Source organism: Protopterus annectens, chromosome 4.part1, assembly GCF_019279795.1.
Source record: "Protopterus annectens isolate FY-2018-M chromosome 4.part1, PAN1.0, whole genome shotgun sequence".
Lineage (NCBI taxonomy): Eukaryota > Metazoa > Chordata > Ceratodontiformes > Protopteridae > Protopterus > Protopterus annectens.
The window spans coordinates 157,834,314-157,859,259 of NC_056734.1; the positions used below are offsets into that span (position 1 = coordinate 157,834,314).

General features: G+C 38.3%; 1 protein-coding gene across 1 annotated transcript in view; it reads left to right on the forward strand.

Annotated features, from left to right (window-relative positions):
- The first annotated feature begins 4,488 nt into the window (after positions 1–4,488).
- The window catches only part of SLC7A14 (solute carrier family 7 member 14), a 1,267,904-nt gene continuing 1,247,446 nt past the window's right edge, over positions 4,489–24,946 (forward strand). The window contains exon 1 of the mRNA XM_044070061.1: positions 4,489–4,609. The gene's annotated coding sequence lies outside the window, so the exon portion shown is untranslated. The remainder of the gene's footprint in view (positions 4,610–24,946) is intronic.

The window sequence follows — 24,946 nt, forward strand, 5'->3', positions numbered from 1 at the left end:
TGGATAGCGGAATGGTGAGGATGCAAGGAGTAGAGTTGGCAAAGGTGGATGAGTTTAAGTACTTGGGATCAACAGCTCAGAGTAATGGTGAGTGTGGAAGAGAGGTGAAGAAGAGAGTACAGGCAGGGTGGAATGGGTGGAGAAGAGTATCAGGAGTGATTTGTGACAGACGAGTACCAGTAAGAGTGAAAGGGAAGGTCTACAAGAGGGTAGTGAGACCTGCTATGTTATATGGGTTGGAGATGGTAGCACTAACAAAAAGGCAGGAGTCAGAGCTGGATGTGGCAGAATTAAAGATGTTAAGATTTGCACTGCGTGTGACAAGGATGGACAGGATTAGGAATCAGTATATTAGAGGGTCAGCTCAGGTTGGATGGTTTGGAGACAAAGTCAGAGAGGCAAGATTGCATTGGTTTGGACATGTGCTGAGGAGGGATGATGGTATATTGGGAAAAGGATGCTAAGGATGGAGCTGCCAGGTAAGAGGAAAAGAGGAAGGCCTAAGATAAGGTTTATGGATGTGGTGAGAGAGGACTTGCAGGTGGTTGATGTCAAAGAGCATGATGCAGAGGACAGGAAGAAATGGAAACAGGTGATCCGCTGTGGCGACCCCTAATGTAACAGCCGGAAGAGAAGAAGAAAAGGGTAAGCTTATTTGCATTTTCCATGATGAGGGCTGACGACAACCTGAACAACTACCCTGCTTGAAGATTAAGATTCATGGAGAGTGTATAACATAAAGCCTTGGGTGAGCAGAAATCCATCCAGTGAGGAGTTACTTTCAAAACCAAGAAATGCTCCTGCCAGTGAGCCCCACACCATGCCAGGGGTACAAAACTGACAGGCAACATGTGTTGGGAATTGGCTAGGGCCTCAAAGAAAATACTCTCCTACTACAGACTCTAACATAAATGGGGCATACCACTATCAAACTCCATCCCTATAGCTTCATCTTCAGCATCAACTTTATTTAGGTGTTTTTCACAAAATATGTAGAAAATAAGATTAAACATATGTTACGACAACAAAAATATATCCACAATTAAGTCAGACATAATATAAAATTAGAAAACTAGGCCTTACAACTCAACCTACCCCCCTCCCATAAGCAATTTCAGAAAGATTAGTTTAAGTGATTTATAGAGAACAGACAAGGATGGGCCAGTCCCAATGTCACTGAAGTACCAGATTCTGCAGGAAACATGCTTGGTAGGAAAAAAAACTAACCCCATAATTATCAAAATTCACCTGTGGAATTAACAGCAGCCCCAGAGTAGCCAAGCATAGAACCTTAGTTGGGGCAAAGGGAAACACTAAGTGTCAGATAAGAGGGAGAGGGATTCAAGTCATGCATGTACAAAAATGCCAAAACCTTAAAGATAATTCTGAAACTGGCAGCCACTGAAAACTGCACAGAGGAGTAAAATGTCAGTGCAATGTAGTACCAGTAAGTAACTTGGCAGCAGAGATCCCCATTAAATGTAGGTGGTCCATTTCAGTGTTGGGGAATACCAGTACAGAGCATTGCAGTAATCTAGCCATGATGATTCTAAGGCATGAAGTACTACTGAGATATCAGCTTGGGATAAATGGTGCTTTATTCTAGATAGATTTCTTAAATGGAATATGAAGATTTTACAACAGCTGAAAATTGGTCACCCAATGTCAATGTTTGATCTAGGATAACACCTAACCTATGTACCTTTCCAACAAACTCAAGCCTGTTCCCTTCACAGAACATATGATTTGTGAGGGAAAAGGTGCAAGAATCTATGCTATGGCCTCTGTTTAGGAGGTGTTCATTTTCAACCAATTCCTAGACAGCTATAAACATATTGCTTCAAGATGGTCAGCTAGAAATGCACACTCACCATTTTGTGCTTGGGAAAGGATATTTCTATCATACTGTGGTATGCAACTCCCCTTTCTCTAATAAGGTCCTCCAATGGAAGTATGTAACTGTGAATAATAATGGGTCTAAAACTGAACCCTGAGGTACTCCAAAATTCAATGTGTAGGATTAGGATGTGTTCAAACTTAAGACAATTTTGGAAGTGGTCTGGAAAGTATGAAGTAAACCAATCCTAGACCAAACAGGAGAGGCCACAGTAAGTTGTCAACCATTCCATCACTAGGCCATGATCAATAGTGTCAAATACCACCAAATGATTCAGGAGGACCAAAAACCAAAGGAAACACTGGTCTCTGGTCATCTGGAGGTCATTGACAACCTGTATCAGGGCAGGTTGCATCCTATGGCAAGTGCAAAACTCAGACTGAAACTAGTCAATGAATCTGTTTTCTAAAAGATGTGCATGTTGCTTTTATAAGAACTTCTCTGTAACCTTACCTATAAATGGAAGGTTAGTGACTGGGCAGAAATTATCAAGTACATTTGGGTGAAGTATGGATTCTCAACAGTAGGGATAACCATTACTTCCTTCAAAGCCATCAGAAAATTCCCAGGTCTCAAGGACAGACCTATTATTTGAAAAAACAAACACTGGTGCCAGAACATCAACACTGGCTATAATATGGCCATGGACAAAGATCCAATCTGCTGGTTGTTGGTCACAAACCTAAAATCATAGAAATGAATTCAATGTAACTGGGTATATTAAACTGTGTGCATGGTGTTACAAGAGGGCAGGCTGGCCCTGCAGCAGTACCCATTGTCTCTGGGGAGAGTTGGGAAGATATATTAAAGACAATTTTGTCGAAAAAGAAACAAGCAATAGAGTAACATTCAAAGATAGATAAAGCCCTTCGGGTAGTCAGGTAGAAAAGGCTGCACAGCTTTTCAAGACATGAAAGAATGTGACTAGTTAATTAGATTTCACAGAGATCACTAGTTAAATAGGCTACCTTTTTCCTGTGATCTCTGGGTTGCAGAATGCCCAATGTCCTCCAGCTCAAGCCTGTCACTCCACAGACCCACCAGTGCCCTAATCTGCACCTTTTCCTATGAAGAAGGCAGAGATCATATAATCAAACCATGGCTCACATCTTCTAGTGGAAACTTGCAGAAGCAACTTGGGGCAAAGAGAATCCAGAAATGAGAACAGAGATCTATTACAATAACCAACCAAAATGACCACTTACCCAACACTATCCTCTAGGCAGAATTGATGGCTCATAGAAGAAAAATGATTGGGATATATCTTATACATCTTTTATACATCAGTTCATGAAGGTGTATAAAAGGAAATTGGGAGACTTCTGGGTTCTATTCAGTGTATGGCTGTTAACGGACAAGTCATGGTAAAAAGCAGAACAAGTTATAAAAACACAAATATAAAAATATATAAATTAAGTAAGTTAAGTAAGTAAATATATGAATTAAGTAAGTAAGTAAATAAATAGTTTGCATACAGGGATGATCAATCTAGGCTAACTCATCACTTTTCTGGCTTTATTAGTGCCTTTCACCACTCTGTATTTCTGTGAGCATCCTGAACCTATTAAATTAATAAACTGCAGTTTTTATCCTTTGAATATGTATTTTTGTTCCCCTTCTGCACTTTGACAGATCATCCTTACATAATTTTCAATTATCGGTTCTCCTTAATTTTGTTTTGAATTTTGCAGCCTATTTTCATACAATAGCAGCTGTGAGTACAATTGCAAAAATAGATTGTCATTGATATTGTTCATTAACGGTTTGTAAGGATGACTGCAAGATGCTGAAGTTGAAGCAATTCACTTTGGGGGTTATATGTAGAATTAGCAGCTGTCCACACACACACTCACACACACACACACACACACACACACACACACACACACAATCTAAACTTAGATCACGGGCCTAGCTGACATCAGTTTCTACAGACTCCAGTACAAGATATATTTTGTAAAAAAAAACATAAGCACTGCAATTGGGTTTTTGTCAGTAATTTGGAGCCTACGTGAATGTGGTAGGAATAAAGTTAAAGCACAATGCAACACTAGGCTTAAAGTAAAACGTAGTACGTGATGCACATGTGCAAAAATTTCGGGAATTTCAATTTTTATTCGAAATTCATCTGTATGTGGGTGATGGGAAATATGTGGGTACAGTACAGAAAATAACAATATGACTATCAAAAAATGGTAACGGTACAAACACTTCGCTATGTTTAAAACAAATGAAATGTTTAACCCTAGCCAATTGATATTCTTCCCACCAGTATATGATGTGGATAAATGCATGCAAGCATTCATGGCAATGATCAGATTTCCAATTACGCTAAAATTGAGCACCAACGATACAGGTGTTTAGATGGCTTGAAACGGTGTATTCAGCAGCATTATAGTACAAAAAAAATAAATGCCGAAGAAGCACTGTAATCTTTTAAAGGGTAGCCCGCTTATCATCAATGTAACAATTCGATTAAACTGAACACCCTCTAGAAATTATACTCAACTACTGACGTCAACAGCGGCTGAATGGAGCTGCTCCATAAATAATGAATTTTGCCCTGGTCACGTGGGCGAGGGCCTCGGTAATTCAGCTGGTTTACTGCGTGGTTATTATCAGTCTCTCTCTGGATTCTTGGATGGCTGCAAATACAGCACTTCAGGGTAAATGGAGATTTGCTAAAACACCTGAGCTTACAGTCTGTCTGTGGTGAGCATTTTCCTTTTGTGTTCCTTTTTGGTTAGAAAATGACGTATATATACTGTGCCTTCCTTCCTTGCTGTTGGACCTTCTTTCTGATTAGCTTGTGGTCGTGTAACTGCGATTTGTGAATCTACATAGTAGTAGTACCTAGGTCAACACTTGCACTGTGAGTGACTTGTGAGCAAGGTCCCACGGCTCTCAGATAAATCCCTTAAAACGTGTAGTTTCCGCTTGCTTGCTGACAGTTTATTGGATCTTTTTGAGATTTTAATTTATCTATTTGGCAAATCTAGCAAGCCTTTGGTCTGTAATAAGTTTATGTACAGAGAACATTCTGAAGGCTACTATTAAGCGTTACTCAGCTATGACAAGAAAATATGCAGTTGAGCATTACCTAATGATTTAACTCACGTCAAGCTCTCCACTCTAGAGTAACGGGCAAAGTAGGATGTGAATACTAAGATGCCCATGCATTGAACCACTCGCCAGAGACTTATAACCGGTAATAAATATTTTGTGGGTTTCAGAGAGCCATAGTTATGTTAGAAAGACAATATGCATTTAAGGACATTTGAGTGCGGCTAAGCTCTAGTTATTGCCAAACAAATAAACGACGGGTAAATTAAGCTCAAGTGATGCTTTCCACTTAACTGATGAACGTTTTCTCATTTTAAGCATGTTTACTTAACTATTATGTTTAGCCGAATTTTGAATTAAAATGTATTTGTTCCTACCATGTTACTCAACAAAGTGGTTCCCGGTTAAACACATTTTGAAGGAAATAATGAAAATGTTACAAATGAAAAGCGTGTGCAGGTGTTAACGTTCAGCAAATGAAAGTGACAAACATATGATAGTTAAACAGATATCTCGGCGATAAGAAAATTGCTAGGTTGGAGCCAAGGAACAACAATTATCTCGTTTAGTATCAGTGACAGTTTATGGCGCTTCTTGACTCGAAGCATTTTCATAGGCTTCAGACTGTATTTGTATTTATGAGATGGGATGAAACAGCCTGCAGTGGGTAGTTTTAAATCGCTTCCACGTGTACGAACATAGTTCTTAGAAAGAAGGGCGCTGGCCAAGGTGCTGGAGCCTTTTGGTTGCTTGCTAGCCTGCCTCTTGGCTATTTTTTCCTTTAGTTGTACACATTATTTGCTGAATTGGAATAAATACTCTGTTAAAACGTATTAAGACGAATGGTAATCCGAAAGTACTATATTGTTTTACCTGGTATAATCTAACCTGCAAATATGTTTACTGCCTGCATTTTAATGAGATTTGGACACCATTGTTTGAGCTGCACACTCATTTTTGTTTGAAGCAATGTTATGACACCTAATTAGATCAATAATAGTCTTCTGTAGAAAAAAATGTGGTGAGTAACCTCCTGTGAACTGAAATTCACACACGTACACTCACCTGTATGTGTAAGTTGTCTAAAAGTTATCTTTATATTTTTCTTTGATTATACAACCATGCCAAAATAGGCCTAAGTTGATATTGTAGGATACTATAGCAGAATTCTGTTTTTCCGTTATGCAAGGATCACTACATTATGTGCACTTTAAAACAGCTTCACAGTTCATCTTCTGCAGTATACATCACAGCTGCTTCCTAATAAAAGCCAACACGACCAAATGCATATAATTTCATCAGACTAACTTGAAATTCCAGTAGTTAGATGCACTATGTTTTGTGTTTATGTTGCATTAATTTTTTTCAGAATACTGAAATTTTGTTACTTTTGATTTCTGCATGACTGAAGTTTGGAATATTACATAGGGCAGGCTTTATTTGGCTCAAGTATAATAATTTTAAATTATGTTTATTATTAAATATTATTATTATTTTTAAAAGAAAAAAAATCTGGCATTAACACTGAAAATGAAGTCTACATCCAATTATTTGTACTAGTCCTTCTTAAACATGTAGTTCCATCTTTATTTGTACTAGTCCTTCTTAAACATGTAGTTCCATCTTTTCTAACAGCACCACTCAAAGAAACCACCTTAACTTAATCGGATTATAACCCATTAAGTCGTTTAAATAAATAAGTAGTCTGTATCATGTTATTAAAACATTTCACATTCTCTGCTAGAAATCAGCTTCAGTAGTAAGGAGCACAATTTACATTCCTAGCTAGGTAAGCCATATGAAATTGTAACAACTGTTGCAGTAGTTTGTGATATGGACTCTAAAAAGTGGTGACATGAATAAGAGTAGCTCATTTATGAGAAATTGTTAACCACCATGCAGACTTCAGGTTCTTTCTTCAACAAATGATTTAGATAACCTAATGTGTATATCTCTACCATCGGTGACCCAAGTCTTAGCAGCAGCATGAACTGCAGGTTGATGGCTGGTGAGAACAGGTTGAGTGGTCTGAGGCATGCTTTCTACTCTTAAGGGGTAGGTATGAGCTATGCGACACAAATGCTGTGGAAGGCTGGGATAGTCCTAGAAACAGTACCTGGGGAGTGGGCATAGACAGTCTGGACTCTGCATACTGTGCTTTAATATCTACTAGTGTAATGCCTACCACATTACAATTACAATAAGAGGTTGTCTGCATTTTCTAGTCAAGTGGTATATTGGTAAACAAATCACTGGTTATTTGTTAGGCTTGTATTTAAAATGATGCTGTTTATTGCAGACATTTTAGAAAGTGACTTATTTATAGAAAATAGACCAGATGTAAATTAACCCTATCAAATCAGGATAGATAAAAGACAGCAAAATGATGTTAAGTAGGAAACGTATACTTTTTCTGCAAGACGTCATTCAGTAACATTACACTGGATGCAGTGTAGCCATTTTCAGTAGTCACATCCACTGTTTTACCTTCAGATAGTCAGATCATGGTATGATTGGTGTAAAGAGCACTATAACACTGATGAAAAAATAAAGTTATAGACAGCAGCCTTGGCACACTGATGTCAGCCAATTTCACATATTTCAAGGGATAAGAAGTGCCAGTACATGTACTCTGGGTCTGCTGAATGTTCATAAAGGGAGGCCAGTAATGTCTTCTGTGAAAACTACAAACCTTGAAGCTTCTTAAGTATAAGTAGATCAGTGGTGTGAAGAGGATAATGCTGAGACAGAAACAGAAATTCTACATGATTTAGACTCATACCCATAACAGTCTTATGAATGTAATAATTCCCAATATCCATAGTACTTCCATATAGTAAGCAGGAAAAGCGAAGCGTGTTTCACAGCTTCTCATTTCTGTGTAGTGGATGTTTTGAATCGCTATGTTCTCCGCATTTACAATCATGCCAGTATCCACTCCATCATAGCCCTTATGGGATTCTTTCCTTCCCAGTCTAAAGAAACTACAATCCCCTTCCCTACCTTCTGAGCTCAATTAAAAAAAAGTCCTCCTCAGCAAATAAAACTGCACTTGTTACATTGCTTAAGGGCCTCTGAAAACTGTAGCATCTTAACCAGTTATACCTCTTAACTCCGCCTCCACCACTGTCCCTTACTCCCACTCTCATTAGACCATAATATTTCCACATGGATGTAAACCTCACATTGTGAAAATCTACATTTTCTCTCATATGTTTGCTACATGTATTAATTACTACTGTGCAGTTTTTATTGTATAATGTTAGAGTATGTTTTATTTTTTTCATATGGGCAACTTGCTACCTCTCTGTTCCACTTTTTTCTTTGTGAATTATTTCACTGAGGCAGTACCTGCAAATGTTCAGTTGGGATCATTGCCCTTCCCCAATAAACAAATGTAAAGTGAAACAAAATGTAGACCTTCTATACCAGTCTGGTGAAATGCTTTAGTTAAAACACCCTTATTTACATGGTCGCTTAACTAGCTCACCAGCAATACATGACTTATTTCTTATATAGTTACTTTCTGCAGGATTAATGGCTATAATATACACTATAATGCAGTAGACATGAATAAGTACTGACTATTTGCATTGGTAAGCGGCTAGCTACACTTCAGGGCAAGCACATGATGCAGTATTAAAAATATTCAGCTTCAGCTGAGTGTGTTTATTTATTTATTTATTTATTTACTGACATTTGTTAACCTATTTAGTCCAGCTGGGCTACAGACCCTTTTTCAGTGGAGACTGGAGGAGAATGCAGTTTTAGACAATTTACAATACATAAAAAAAAATGCAGACTCCAAGATAGAGAAATTAAAATACATAAGGTCAAAAAATATAGAAGTCAAATACATACACACAATAATAAACAAGTAGTAATGTACAATTTTTTTCAGTAAAATATATACAGCAATTGAGTTTTCAGTCGAGAGAGATTGGGTTCACTGGATATATTTCTAGTAGGATAATTAGTGATAGGCAAACAATATATACGTATACTCATGTGGTGGAGTAGTAAAGCTTAAGGATGTAGTCTCTTGGTAAAGTATGTGTGTAAGGTGAGAAAGAGCAAGAGGTGGTAGAGTAGGATGTCTGAGAAGTAGGAGAGAACAGAAGAACATAAATAGATAAAATACAGCAGTGTAGAGGAATTAGGTAGAGCCCTGACAGGTGCATGTCTTGGTGTTCAGTAGGTGAAGTCTGAGTTTTTTTTTTAAAATATATAGGGTAGGTAATGGAACATGTGTGTGCTGGGAGTTTATTCCAAGCTTGGGCTACAGTGCATTTATATAGTAGTTTACTGACATTTTTCTTTGGTTGGTAAATATCTAGGCATTGCTGGTTTGAGGTGCAGAGGGTACGAGTAGGGGTATAATTGGATATTGGGGTGGAGAGGGTGGACAGGCTGATGGCTTGTATAATGGTGTATATGATTTGAAATTGTGATAGGAGTTGTTGGGGGAGTTCAAGCCATTGAAGAGAGTTGAGTGCAAGGCGATGGTGAGAGTTATAAGGAGAGTGGTGACACAGCTAGCTATTTTATGGTATGTTTGTTGGAGATTAGCCAAGGTTGTGGACAGAATGTTTGTTAGTTAGGACTTAGGTGGCATAGAGAAGGGAGGGGAAAAGAGCCTGTGCTAGAGAGAGTCTAGCATTAGAAGTTAGACATTTTCTGTTGTGATAAAGCAAGCCAAGTTTTTGGTGAGTTTTTTTAATACTTAGGCTATGTAAGTTTAAGTTCATCACCAATGATGGTACCTAGGAGCCTAGTGTGGGGTTCAGGTTGTATGATGTTATTGAAGGCTGTGATGACAAAGGTGGATTTATGATGAGAGACAACAAGAGAGAAAAAGCAGTAGTTTAGTATTAGTTGATTATCAGACAGCATTTTTTCAATGGCTAGAAAGGCATTTAGGTATGAGTATGGAATTCAGAGATATTGCTGGAAATAGAGATGAGGAATCCTCAGCATATTGAATTAGGGAGGATTATTTGCAGTAGGGAGGATTATTTGCAGTATGTGTGAAGTTCATTAGTGAAAATGTTAAACAGGAGGGCACCCAAGATGGATTTTTGGGGTACACTGGATGTGACTGGGAGGGAGGGGGAGCAGGAGGAGAGCCATCTGACAGATTGTTGCCTACAAGAGAGGTAACTAGAGAGAACCAGGCAAGGCAGGCAGCAGACAGACTGAGGTTAGCTAGTTTTGATAAAAGTATAGGATGAGAGACAGTGTTGAAAGCTTTGGGGAGGTCAATGAAAAGACAGGATAGAAGTTGGTTGTTATCACAGGCCTTGCCTACAGTGTGAGTAAATGATAGAGGGCAGTAGCTGTGCTGTAGTTTGGCCAGAAGCCATGTTGAGTGGGTGTGAGAAGGTTTTCCTGAAGGAGAACATTTAGTAGCTGTGTATAAATGCATTTTTTAAGTATTTTAGAGCGAGGGGAAAGGATGGCAATGGGTCAGTTGAGTTCCCCCCTTTATGCAGGGGGGTGGTGAAGAAAGATTTCCAAATGACAGTTACTGTTGCTTCTTGAATGGATCTATTGATTAGCAGGGATACATATGGATTCAGCAGCTAGTTTGAGGAAAATAGGTGGGAGATTATCTGAGGAGGGAATGCAGGGTTTGAGCTTCAGCAGAAGTGATTTCACTTATGTAACCCTTCTCCTGCAACACTTCCTAATATGGCAAGGCAGCATTTTCTTACTGCATTACTTGAGCTCCTAGCGTATGCCAAGTCCACAGTGGATAGCACAAGTCAGCACCTATAGGTGGGAGATTATCTGAGGAGGGAATGCAGGGTTTGAGCTTCGGCAGAAGTGATTTCACTTATGTAACCCTTCTCCTGCAACACTTCCTAATATGGCAAGGCAGCATTTTCTTACTGCATTACTTGAGCTCCTAGTGTATGCCAAGTCCACAGTGGATAGCACAAATCAGCACCTACCAAGAAAGGCTTATAGTAGATGCAGCATACCAACAACGTACTATATGGTGAGCACATACCAACAACATATACTGTGTGTTGACAGAGTGATGTTACAGGAATCCAGCATATGAATGTCCCTGGTTTTGATGTGTGGTGATATAGAGTACATTGCTCTCTGTCAGCCCAATAGCAAGGGCCTCTTGGTCTAGTAAAAGCACAAATTGCTGCAGAAGGGATTGTGTATGGCAATCCATAATGTCAGTGCCTTGTCACTTCACCTTCAAAATTCTGGCTTGAGCTGAGCTGTAGTAGGTGACTGAAATGGATTACCTACATGGGATGGGTCAGAAGCCCCCGGTAAGGCACTCCAACCCCGCTCATTCACCTCAGCAACAGTCATCTTGGCTGGGGCAATAGCTGACGTGGCTGTAGCTTATTGGTATCATCATGACCTGCAGAAGGGAGAAAGGGAAGTGTCATTTCTGCTGATGGTCTTAGACATCATACAAATTATATCAGCAGAGATGATGTAAGCATCCTATGTTCCCACTGCACCAAACATCTTTCCTTCCACCTGTGGTAGCCAGCAGCTACCTCCTTTCTTCCTGGGCCGATGTTTGGCCATCACACAATGATGTGGGAGACATTTTGAGAACAGATCAGATGTACAGTTTCACATGTATGTGGAATGGAACAAAGGCCTGGGAGGGTACTCGGTCAGTAAAAGCAGTTCGACTACCAAATGTATGTGTAATTAAGCAAGAGTTTGAAATGTCCACAAAGGCAGAGACAGCATGCAAACAGCTATGTGCAATGATGCAGAAGAGTGAAATGGTAGCCACAACCTTCAACTGCACAGGCAGTTGTCCTGCCTCACAAAATACTTACCATAACTGCAGGCAACAATAGCACCCAGACTGCATGCACAAACATCTACATCTGCCAGCTTGGTATATCCTGATTTTACTGAGGAGAGCAAACTGTTAGAACATGGCTCTGAAAGACAAAACACAAGTTAAAAAAAAACAGTAAATCAAATACTACAAATGGTAAACATTTACTATACCTTTAGAGCATTCTTGTCCACTTTCTTCCCACATGTGAACATTTTCAAGACAGCTACATCGCAAGTCATACCAGTACCTGCATTTCTCATTAGTTCAGGAGATGCCAGTAGTTCCAGTCAGCTGTTAACCTAGGTCATACAAGGCATCCTCATCATGAAATGGACCCACATGAGTTCTTAGGAACTGCTCTCTGAACTGTATGTTTAAGATGTGAAACTTGATTCTCCATGGAGCACTAACATTAGCAGCCATTACTTTGAATATACATCCAAACAGAATGTCCTCCTGTGGTTCATTTATAAATATGACTTTGAATCACATATGGTGCACCTTTGTGCCACTGCGTGGAGTAATTTACATATATCCACACATTGCATGCTTCTAGTGCATTGGTTCCCAAACTGGGTGCCGTGCAAAGATTCCAGGTGTGCCGCAAAAAAGGTGTAAAAAAAGCACCATCAAAAAAATCGTCTTTTCATCCGTTCTCATTATAAATGTTAATTGAATAAGATATACTATACTATTCAATTAACATTTATAACGAGAATGGATGAAAAGAAGATTTCAGTGTTTTTAGTGCTTAGCTCAGAGCAGCACTGCAGTCAGTGGCATAATACAAGAATGTGACATGATGACACTCTTCAAGTTAGACCAACCAAGAACTTAATGGGAGAGAGATCGCATATACATAGACATTTTTTTTTACATATATCACAACTGTCGACACTTAAATGGCTATATGTAGAAAACTTTATCTAGTAAGAGCCATAAAATACATAAAGTGATGTCAGTAAATTTTATAGCGATCCCAACACTGAGTTAATTTGAAAACAGCATTAAGTCAATGGCATGATTTAAAAATGAAACATACTAAAGCCGATCATAAAATGGAGAAAAGTAAACCAAGCAATATCTATAAAGAACTCACAACAAACACGCACAACAGCTAAAAGCATGCAAATCAGTGAAACTTCTTGAGCACACCGCAATGGCTCAATGGTGTGTTAGGTTGATCACAAATACTAAAAAACAGATAATAAAGACTGAATAATGAAAAGACAATAAAAAATGTATGAATACTTGTAAGAATGAAATATAGCATATGTAATGTGATAATAATGCTGAACTGTATGGCAGTATTACTGGAAGACCAACAATGTGCAGTAAAACGAAGTGTCCACCAATGACATAGCTAAAAGCTAAACTTGAATATCACATAAAAGTATGAAAGTATACTAATATAGATTAAACCAAGCACATCAAAATAACAAAAAGTACGGAAATGTCAAGTCACACTAAAATGCATGCTCTGATTCAAATGGAAAATGATAAACCAGAATGATGCAAACAGCCAATCAGCTTGTTCAAATCTAAGATTATACCAATAGAATAAATAGCCAATGGCATGATTCAGATCAAAATCTCAGCCAATAATGCAACTTAAGAAGGACCTGGTGTAGAAGTCAATATACATGCGTCAATGGATTCACTGAAAAATAAAATGAGTGATGTAAAACGTTATACATAGTAAACAATATGCAACCCCACTCTAGACCATCACCAATGGTCGAAACAAAATAATCAGAAACCTTAAGCATTCTTTAACCAGATGTAAACGAAAAACAGGCAGGTAGATTTAAGTATAAGGGAAGGGCAATAATACGCATAAAGACAACAAGAAAAAATCCATTAGTATTAACTAAGACACATGACATCTATAGGCTGGTGTGCTGATGGAATATCTGAAAAACAGTGTATAAAAAGGCACAGTTTAAAAAAATAAACATTGTGTTAATGCATTATATAAACCAAATAATGTTTTGCACCTAACAATCTGGCAACACTGTGCGTGATTACGTCAACATCTTTGTTGTATGAGAGGTGAAGAGAGAAGTTGAATTGCGCGTTAAATAAAAGACTTATTGTTTTTTTTTTGGTAACAATGACCTCTACCTCAAAGCATCAAGTGGATTACACTTCTGAAGATGATAGTAGTGACTGTAATGAGAGTACCAGCGAAAGTTGCATGATTGCTGAACAGCCAAAAGCCAAGGCTTCTGCTGTTAAGAAAACAAGGCTTTATTCAGATAATTATGTCAATTATGGTTTTACATTTGTTGAGAAACAGGGCATGCAACAACCATCTTGCATTATATGCCGCAAACTTTTATCAAATGAAGCCATGGTTCCCAGTAAGCTGCAGTGCCATTTAAAAACCAAACATCCTGCTGCTGCTAAGAAAGACCAACTTTATTTTAAACACTTGCTACAATCTCAACAGAAACAGGTTTAGTTTTTTACAAAAGCAGTTCCAGTTTGTGACAAAGCACAACTTGCCAGCTTTCAACTGGCAGAATTAGTTGCAAAATACATGAAGCCACATACTGTTGTGGAGAGTTTGATAATGCCAGCATGTCGGCTGATGGTGAAAACAGTGTTAGGTGATGAGGCAGAGAAAGTTATTGCAAAAATACCATCAATCAACAATACTGTTGTACGAAGAATTTAAATGATGTCTGATGATATTAATTACAGTGTTTGCAACCAGCTCAAAATCTGCAAGAGATTCTCTCTCCAACTCGATGAATCTACAGACATCAGTGGTAAAGCACAATTAATGGCATTTGTAAGATATCAAAAGTCACTTATTGAACAGTTTCTGTTTTGCAGAGAGCTAATTCAGACATGTGGAGAAGACATATTTAAGTGTGTATGCACATTTTTTGAGCAACATGGATTGTTATGGAAATGGTGCACCTCAATTTGCACAAATAGAGCGCCTTCTATAACAGGATGTGTCCATGGATTCCTGAGTTTGGCAAAAGCAACTAATCCAAACATAACCACAACACACTGTTTCATTCACAGGGAAGCCCTTGTAAGTAAAACACTGCCATCTGATCTACATACCGTCTTACGTGAAGTGGTGCAAATTGTTAATTACATCAAGTCGCATCCTGCCAAAATGACTGTTTTCAGAACTATGTAAAGATATGAGTTCTGATTATATCACTGTTTTGCTGCATAATGATATCAGATGGCTGTCCAGGGGAAAAGTTCTCGCACGTGTTTGCGAACTTCACCTTGAATTGAAAACCATTTTTTCTTCAAAATCAACCACACAATGAATTTGCAACATTACTGTCTGATTCCTCCTGGACCAGTAAAGTTTCATACCTTGCTGACCTATTTGAAGTCTTGAATTCAGTGAATTTAGGTATGCAAGGTGTTGATGCTAAGATTCTTTCCGTCACCGACAAACTGGAAGCATTTAAACGCAAAATTGATTTGTGGCAACAGGAAGTAGAAACAACAACTTCAATTCACATGTTTCCAAATGCAGCATGAGCTGATCCTGGAGGAGTTGTATTACACGACCTGATTCTTGAACACTTAGCTTTACTAAAACAGCAGCTTCAGCACTACTTCCCATCTCTTGATACATCTGACAAAGATTAGACAGAGCATTGCAACTCAAATTTAACTCAGTTAATTTGGCACAGTTTTGGCTTCAAGTTGAAGCGGAACATCCTGACATTGGAACAAAAGCCATTGAGGTACTGTTGCCTTTCTGTACCACTTACCTGTGTGAAAAAGCATTCTCTGCGATGACTTCCATAAAAAGTAAGCAGAGAGAGAGACTTTGAGATGTAGAAAACGATTTGAGAATATGCTTGTCAAAAATTCCAGCCAGACTTGAGCATTTATCATGTAGTATGCAGAGTCATCAATCTCATTAATTGATATGTGATTTTAAATAAATGTATTGACTCAATGCATAATGTTAATCTAAAGTTGTGTTGCATTTTTTGTGTTTACATTGTTTCTATATAGTCCCATTATTAAAAAATATTTATTCCAAAGAGTTTTCAAATGTTCTGATAGTGTTGTCTGACAAAAAAAAATACTGTGTGCCACGGCTGGTCTAAAAAATTTTTAGGGTGCCCTGGGACAAAAAAGTTTGGGAACCACTGTTCTAGAGGCTTGCACAACATGGTGGTTGCTTGTTCTGGAACATACCTACACCCTATGTTTCTGGGGAACATCAGTGAAACACAGTAGGTGATAGACTGGAGCATAATGTAGCCTTAGTTGCATATAATTTGTGCAAACTAGTATTTATTCGTGACTTTGTGTTGTGAAGATGTCATCTTGGATGCCAAAGTGTGCAGCAAGGACACAGCACCAGTAGAAGTAATAGAAAGGATTTCATCCCCGACTGGGAGCCCAGAAGCAGCATTTCCACAGGACATAGCCCAGTATGTGTACACAGTGTTCCACAGTACTGTAGGTTTTAGGGTAACAGCGTAGTACACTTGTGATCCCTTGACTAGGAACAGTGTATTGTACAACCAAGATTTTTCAGTATAATGGCTGATTGCAGCTTCTGTCATTCTATTAACATATGTAGAGGTTGTAACTAATATGCCTGTGTGTCTCTCTGCCTAACGTGTGTGTGTGTGTGTGTGTGTGTGTGTGTGTGTGTGTGTGTGTGTGTGTGTGTGTGTTTATGGGATCAGTACTGATCCCCTAAGGAACTTTTCACCAAAGCACAAATAGCTGGGCATACCGCAAAAGTGCTTTTTACCAAAAAAGCACTTTTGCGGAAGTATGCCTGCAGCTAGACGGAGTCGCGTGGGAATGACTGTTGCGGAGATCATACTATGGTGCGGATAATGGAATATTCCCTTTTCCTCACTGTAGTGCGATCTCTGAATGAGAATATTAAAGTGGGGGGGGCACATGGAGGGTGCAGGGGGGCTTGCCCCCCTGCATAAATGTAAATTTATTTATTTAAAGTGGATTTGGAGGAAAAGATAGTAGAGTACGGAGAGTAGAAAAAGCAGGAAGGGGAAGAAGATATTAGTCTGGGTTAGCACATGGACAGAGCCAATGAGTTTTAAGATTTTTTTTAAGATGTTTTTAAAATAAAGGAGTAGAATCAAGGATAGATAATTCAGAAAGAAGCTGATTCCAGTTCTTACCTGCTGTATTTGAGAAAAGTGTGTCCCCAGCTTTGTAGATTTAATCGAGGACACTAAGAGTTTATTAGCAGAAAGTAGGGAAGTTAGATTTTTATATGGTGTAATCAGATTAGTAAGGATTGGGGTGTTGTTGGGGTGGTAAAGGATCTTTTGAGTGATAAGTAACTGTTGACAGTGGTTCTGCAGTTCTAGCCATTCAAGTTGTTTGAGGTTGAGGCAGTGGTGAATTTTAAAGGGGGAGCATGTAATGAATCTAGCTATGCTATTATAACAGATGGAAAATTTGGTGAGGTTTTTGGATAGGTTAGTATATATAGCAGAGGCATAGAAAAGGGTAGAAATGAGGTGGGTCTGGGTAATTGTTTTCCTGGCATAAGAAGTAAGGAATGTTTTTATTCTATAGAGGGTACCAAGTTTTTTGTTAACAGACTTTATGGTGGAGTTGATATGGGCATCAAAGTTGAGACGATTATCAATTGTTACACCTAGTAGGTGGGTTGTAGTATCTGGGGTTATGTTGGTATCATTGTTAGAGGTTATAGAGAAGAATGGATTGGGTGATTTATGAGTTGGGGTAAAAAGAAGTAGCTTTGTTTTTTTTTTTTTTTTAGATTTAGTAGGCAGTGTTGCATAAACCAATTTTCAATATTATGAAAAACAGTTTGGGTGAGGGACTGGAGAGAGGCTATATTCTTAGCTGTACAGATTAAGGTGGAGTCATCTGCATATTGAATGCAGGTGGCTTGGGGTATATTCCTGTGTAGATTGTTAATAAATAAGGAAGAAAGAAGGGGACCTAAGATAGAGCCTTGGGGTACTCCAATATTTACTGGAAGTAATGAAGACAGATTGTTATCCAAAAGTACTGCTTGCTGTCTATTTTCCAGATAAGATCTAAACCATTGTAATGCTTGAGGATCCAGAGAATGGGCCTTTAATGTGTGTAGAAGTAATATACGGTTAACCATATCAAAGGCTTTTGATAGGTCAATAAATAGTGCAGAGGAAAAAAAGTTGTTACAATTTTTATTTATAGAGTCTGAGAAGGATAAGAGGGCAGTCATAGTGCTATGGAATGATCTGAAGCCATGTTGGCAGTTTGCTAGTAGGTTATTTTGTAGCAGGTGGTTAAGTAGTTGTTTGTGAATACACTTTTCCATTATCTTAGGTAATGGGGAGAGTAGGGCAATAGGCCGAAAGTTTGACAGCTCAATAGAAGATCCACCTTTATGTAGTGGGATAAGGTGGGATACTTTCCATATGGTAGAGATTTTGCCTTCTGTGATAGTTCTGTTAATAAGGATAGAGACGGGATAGTCTATGGCTTTTGCGGCAATATGTAGGTATTCAGGTATTCAGGTGGGAGACTATCAGCAGAAGGGGTGCAAGGTTTCAGTTTTTGAAGTAGCTTGCAGATGAGAGATGTTGGTACAGGTTGTATATGAAGGGTAGGACATGAAGTCTTGGAGGTATTTAGTGGGGAAGAAGTGAAAGGAGGTAGAGAATTGGCTAGGGTTTGAATGGCTTCTGTAAAGTAGTTATTAAAGGCATCAGATATCTGGTTGGCGTTATCATGGTTGAAACCTGTTGGGGCAGGAGTAGTAGAGTGAACTGGTTGAAGAAGTTTATTTATCCCTGACCAGAATTTTTGTGGAGTTTGTTGACTGGTTGGTGAAGGTAAAAGTCTTTTTTTTGTCTCTCAGAATATCCTTCTTGGTAGCATTTCTTAGCTGTTTAGTGGAGGTGATCTGCCAGACATTTGGTTGCTCTCCATTTAGCCCAGATTTTATTTCTGAGGAGCATCTTTTGCCTAGTTTGTTTTGTGAGCCATGGGGCAGATTTGGTTCTTATTCTCATAGAGCGATAAGGTGCATGGTGATCTAGGGTATGAAGAAAGTTAGTGTTTAAAGTAGGTCACAGCCTCATCAAGATCAAAATGGATCAGTGGTGACCAGTCACATGCTTGTAGTTCATTCAGGAAGCTGGCAGGATTAAAGAATTTTTTTGAGCGGAAGGTTTTGAGATTATGAGTAATTGGGATATAGACTTTTTGTCTAATAATGTAGGTAAGCATATGGTCGCTGATGTCATCGGGAAGGGTTCCTGGAGTACAGATTTCAGAGTAGCTATTAATAAGAATCCAGTCAAGAGTCATTTCCTTGCTGCTAGGTTTGTGGATTCTAGTAGGAGTGGTTATTAATTGTGAGAATTCAAAGAGATTTATGTGGTTTGTAGGGTTAGGGGAATTGCAGGTGGACCAGTCGATGTTAAAGTCACCTAGTATAATGGTCTCCTGGGGTAGTTGAGTAGAGAGGTGACTAAGTAAGTTTTCAAGAGTATTGGTATTGTTTCCTGGGGGGAGGTACATGCAGACTAGATAAGATAGATTTGGAGTTGTTGATTTGGAGTTTAGTAGTAAGGATTTCGGATTTGGTGTCTAATGATGGAAGTACATTAATGGGTGAAATTTGGAGATTAGATTTATAGAGAATGTCTGTACCCCCACCTTTTTTGGTTTTACAGTCACATCTAAGGATATTATAGCCTGGGGGAATAATTTCCTGGTCTAGAGTGGATGGTTTTAGCCAAGTCTCTGTAATATATAGAATATCAAATGAGTGCACGTCAAGGAGTGCATGCAGATGATTTTATTAATACTTCTAATGTTGAGGTGAGCTATCAGGAAGGAGTTTGGTGGTTTAGTTAATGTAGGAATGATAGGTAATTTTAAATTGTCAAGGTTATTGGTGTAGTTAGTATTGGGGCCTGGGTTTGGTTGAATATCACCCTCTAGGAGGGGATGTTGTTGTGGATATCGCAGAGATTTAAGGATCTTGTAGAAATTGTTAACATTCGTTTTGGTAGTGAAGTAAGTAACATGGGTTGCTCTGTGATATTTTGGACATATACAGTTTGATATACAGGTTATGTTACTGTGGTTATGGGAGTAAATGATAGAAGATGGTAAAGTTTGTTGTATGTTGTGGTTTTTTTCAGGTAGAGAGATTTTCAAAGAAAATGAGTAAGGTATGGTAAGAAAGGCTATAGTGGTAGTTAAGAGTAGTAAGTTAGTGCAATTAGTTTTGTGTGTTGGGGCCATGGTAGTAAATTAATATGAGTTGAGAGTAGTTTGTATGAGTAGGTGAAGTAAAAAGTAGGAGAGAGTGTTATAAATAGTTTGAGCAGGGTTTAAATAATGTAAGTAAGAAGTTAGTGGAGGTTGTCTCGGAGATAGATTTGGGATGCAGTTAGTGGACAGGTTGGGAAAGGTGAGAGGGTAGTGCAGAGAATTCCGGTAAGCGATCTTCCCCCTTGCAGGACCCATGGTAGCGCTTGTTTCTCTGGTACGACATAAATAACAACACTTTCAAGGTAAATTATACAGAATCACGTAAACCCTACTCGTTGTAACACAGGAACAAGCGCTACCATGGGTCCTGCAAGGGGGAAGATCGCTTACCGGAATTGTTGATGATATGAAAGTCGATGAATTGGTGTCGAAGAGGTGAGTGTCGGTGATTTGACATTTCGATGAACTCATAGGAACCCATATATATATATATATATATATATATATATATATATATATATATATATATATATATATATATATATAAATACCAATTACATCAATAAACACTTATAAAATTGTTAAATTAATCGGGGTTTAGAAGTATTCATTCAGGCCAGGTGGAAATAACGCAACAAGCTTTACTATCCACTTCTTTTCTTTTGAATTAAGTATCTCATGCAATCCTGCCTTGTCCTGTGTTCTATATATTATACAATCAATAATTGTCAATCTAAATATACCAGTTATATGTTTATACAATGCACTGGATTGTTTACAGTTCCTGATATCACTCATGTGTTCACTTATCCATAATATGAGTGGCCTGGATGTTTGTCCAACATAAAATGCTGAGCATGTACAACTTGCCAAATATATCACCCAGTTGGTACTACAATTAGCAAAAAAAGCAATATCAAAAACTCAAGATGTATTTTGGCAAGTAAAACTACTGATTTTATTAAACCTTTGAGCAATTGGAACAATGGCCACATGGGTTACAGCCCATCAATTTTTCCCCAGTCATAGTTCTCTGACTAAGAAACCTGTCCTGATTCTGGCACCTTTTGTAATGATTGATTAAAGAACTTAGAGAGCGACCCTTACAAAAGGAATATGTACATTTGTCTCCTACATAGTCCATAAGTGAGCCCTTCCCCTGAAGAATATTCCAATACTTGGAAATGATATTCATAAAGGAGTATGTATTTTTTCCATACGTGGTTACTAGCCTAACGTGATACCTCCCAACAGGCTGATCACCCTTATATTCAAGCAAATTGGATCAATCCTGCTGAGATGCAAACTGGCTAGCTCTACAGATGTCACCATCCCTGTATCCCAGATTCTTAAATCTATTGAAAAGATCCTGCTTATATTGATTGTAAGTAGAGGAGTCTGAACAAATTCTTCTAATCCAAAGAAATTGAGACTTGGGGATATTCTTGATGACATGTTGGGGGTGCAAGGTAGAGACATGTAACAAAGTATTGCATTGCAGAAACAGCTTCTATTTAACATCTGTGTTTTCACTTTTCAAGTATGTTCAGTTTGTAGGGTGGAAGTTTTCTGACATCTCCCCTTTTGCTGGTGTGAGATCTTGCACTTGCATTATATCTTGGTAATAAGATCTCTGTCTCACAGTTCCTAAGGTTCCAGGTTCAGTACTGATGTCTGTCAGTAAGTAGAGCTTGTATGTTCTCTCTCTGTCATTGCGGGCATTCCGTGCATATTCCATTTTAGGAATCTTAAAAATAACACCTTTATTCACTCTTAACCGAGAAACTACTACAAATATTCTGGCTAAAAACCTGTTCCATCTTTATACCCCACCAAATATTTAATTCCCTACACATTTCCTTCCCTTTACTATCCCATCTGTAATCACCCTTTGTCAAGTCATATCAGCAAAACTAAAGATGCTAGCTTCACGGGCATGTACCATATTCCAGGTTGCCTGTCTGTAAGTACAAAATTCCACAAAGTCCAACCTCTTCTAATTCTCAAACTATTTGCTTTATTACTTGAAGCATAAATGAGGGTAGGCTGTTCACTCGGTCTACCTTGACCTTTCCAAAGCCTTTGGTACCATTTCCACCATAGGTATCACAGACCATCTCTGCACTCTGTGTGTTCAGCCTTTACATTGTTCACTGGTTTACAGACAGAGCTAAGCTGAAGGAAGGCAGTATTTTTTTCTATCCAGAGAGCTATCATTACTGGTTTTCCATAGGGCTTAGTCTTGGGTCCCCACTTGTTTGTCATTTGCTTCTTAGAAGTGAAAACAGACATCTAAGGTCTCTGCATTTGTCAGTTCTGTCACGATGCCCATACTGTTCAGCTGAGCTGGATCTGATGAGCTCAAACTTAATGCCAAAATGTTAGTTCAGCATGGCTACCTCCAGTAAATCTCCTGTCCCATCCTTTAATTTGATTGCTGGCACTGTCCCAGAAGTGAATCTGTCATTGAGGACCTGTGTTCCTAAGTAGACAGCCAGCTCTGTTTTGATTGTCTTAGTTGTGATTATGATGTACTTCTGCCTCACAGAGCTCATCTGTTGGCATATCTCACATAGGTCAAAATATGTCTTTATCCATCTGTATCCTTCTGTTATAAGTCCCATCATTGAATACACTGCCCCCTTTGAAGTGCACCTATCTGGGGACATTTGAAGTTGTACAAGGTGCTTAAAGATTCCTAACTAAAACAGTCTCCATTTTAAAGATACTTTAGCTACTTTTGCAGGTTAAACTCCCTTTTCTCATACATGTTCTTAACAGGCACATTTTGCTTGGCACATCAAGCTATAAAAAGGTGAAGCCTTATACTTTTTGGCTTTCAACACCTTTGTAAATCTAACAAGCACCTTATTCAAAGACTTGAACCTGCCTTGTAAGATTAACAACACCCATTGGTGTCCTAGCTCTCCCACCTTCCTCATTTTTGAAATTGATGTCCTCTGCATATAATGCAAAGTATTTACCTGGCTACCTTCAAAGCCAGCCTCTGCAACTGCATGGGTAATCAAAGAGTTCACATCTGGTATTAATGAGAATTATCATTTGGCCAGAGGAAACTAATCTGCTGATGTCACTATAAAGTAATGTGCCTAATCTCCTTGATGGCTCTCATGCTGTAAGAATAGTGTTAACCTTTGGTCTTGTGAATCCATATTTGTGTAGTAGTTTGTCATAGCATAAGTGGTGCAGCTTAGTAAGCCATGTGACAGGAGCCAGACCTGTATTACAAGCCTGTAGTTTGCAGCGATTTACCATGTAGCATCCCATCCTGATACTATACCAAATGGTGTAGCATAATGGTAATGGAGTGCCGATTCAGAGTCAAGTCTTCTTGAGCAATACAGACCAGGACCCCAATCTGCCAGCCTTCCAACCCATCATCAAAACATTTAATCTCCAAAATATTATTTTCTGTAGTTATATGATCTGGTAAATTATTCCAGGTTTAAAACACTTACGTCGAAACACAAAAATTTTTTTTTCATTCTGCTAAACATCTTTGATGCCAAATATGTGGACCTGCTGTTGTGTCGGCCCAAATTTCCAAATATAGGTTACTATTAGATGGATTCTGTACTAATTAAGTCTACTCTTTTCTGTAGCTGAAGAAAAATAAGCCTACTTTCTTTAGTCTTTCAGTAGATGATATCTATCTCCTTCACTAGTTTCCTAGTGACTCATTTCTGTACTTCTAGTTTCAGAACTTCCTTATTCCTGTAAAATAAATGCAGGATACTGCAGTATTCTTGCTCTGGTAAAGCATGTGAGCAAATTGGACATTCACAACTCAGAACTGAAGCAGGCTAAGGATGTTTTTATAACATTAGTTGTAGGCTGTGTACGTATTCACATTTAGAGTACATTTGACCAAGAAGTTTTATAGCTGTGTTAACCGTGCAAAAGCATCACCAACAGAGTGGGTCCATGTTAACAGTGCGAAAACATCATCACAGAGTGGGCCCATGTTAACAGTGCAAAAAAGCCTCAATTATCATCTCATTAGTCTAACATTGATATTAAGTAAATGTTTTGAAAGGTGTGTGTGTGTGTGTGTGTGTGTGTGTGTGTGTGTGTGTGTGTGTGTGTGTGTGTGTGTGTATATATATATATATATATATATATATATATATATATATATATATATATATATATATATATATATATATATATATACTAACCAACATGGTTTTATTAGTAAGAATTTGAAATTTACTAATCTAGTCTAATTTTTAATTTACTCTTTGTCACATATATATTTTTTTGTTTTTTTAGTACTCCTCCAAGTATGATTGACTATAACAGTATTGTTTACTCTTACAATCTTCCTTCTTATCTTTGCCTACCCTAAATATAATTGGGTACCAAAGAATACTGACAACATTACTACTTCAAATTCCTCTGCTACAAATCTGTAGGTGGATGTGCACATCTGGTGGACTAAACATTCATTTGGGCACCCCTTTCAATAAGAGAACCTATATACTAACTATTAAACTGCTGCACTCTTGGAAAGTGAAAGTCACCAGTAAATCTGTAACAGACATCCTTATAGTACTTGCCACTTCTCTGCTCCTTATTGCAGCAGATATTGATCCAGACCCTGGTTCTGCTGATGTTATATTCCATAAACAGCCAAGTAAAATTAAACATTTAATACAGCTTTAAATTTAATATTTGTAGAACAGATAACGTGTCCACAGTCAGAAGTGTGGTCTGATCAGTACCACCTTAGTTCTTGCCATTACTGAGTCCTGGATGAAAGATATTACTTTCATTCCTAAACAGTTCCTTAGCAATTGTGCAATGGTCACTTACAGCAGACCAGGCACTAGCCATGGAGTAAATGCACATTTTTACTTGTACAGAAAGAGGCAAGCCTGTCCCTACTACTGCTGAGAAGTGCCCAA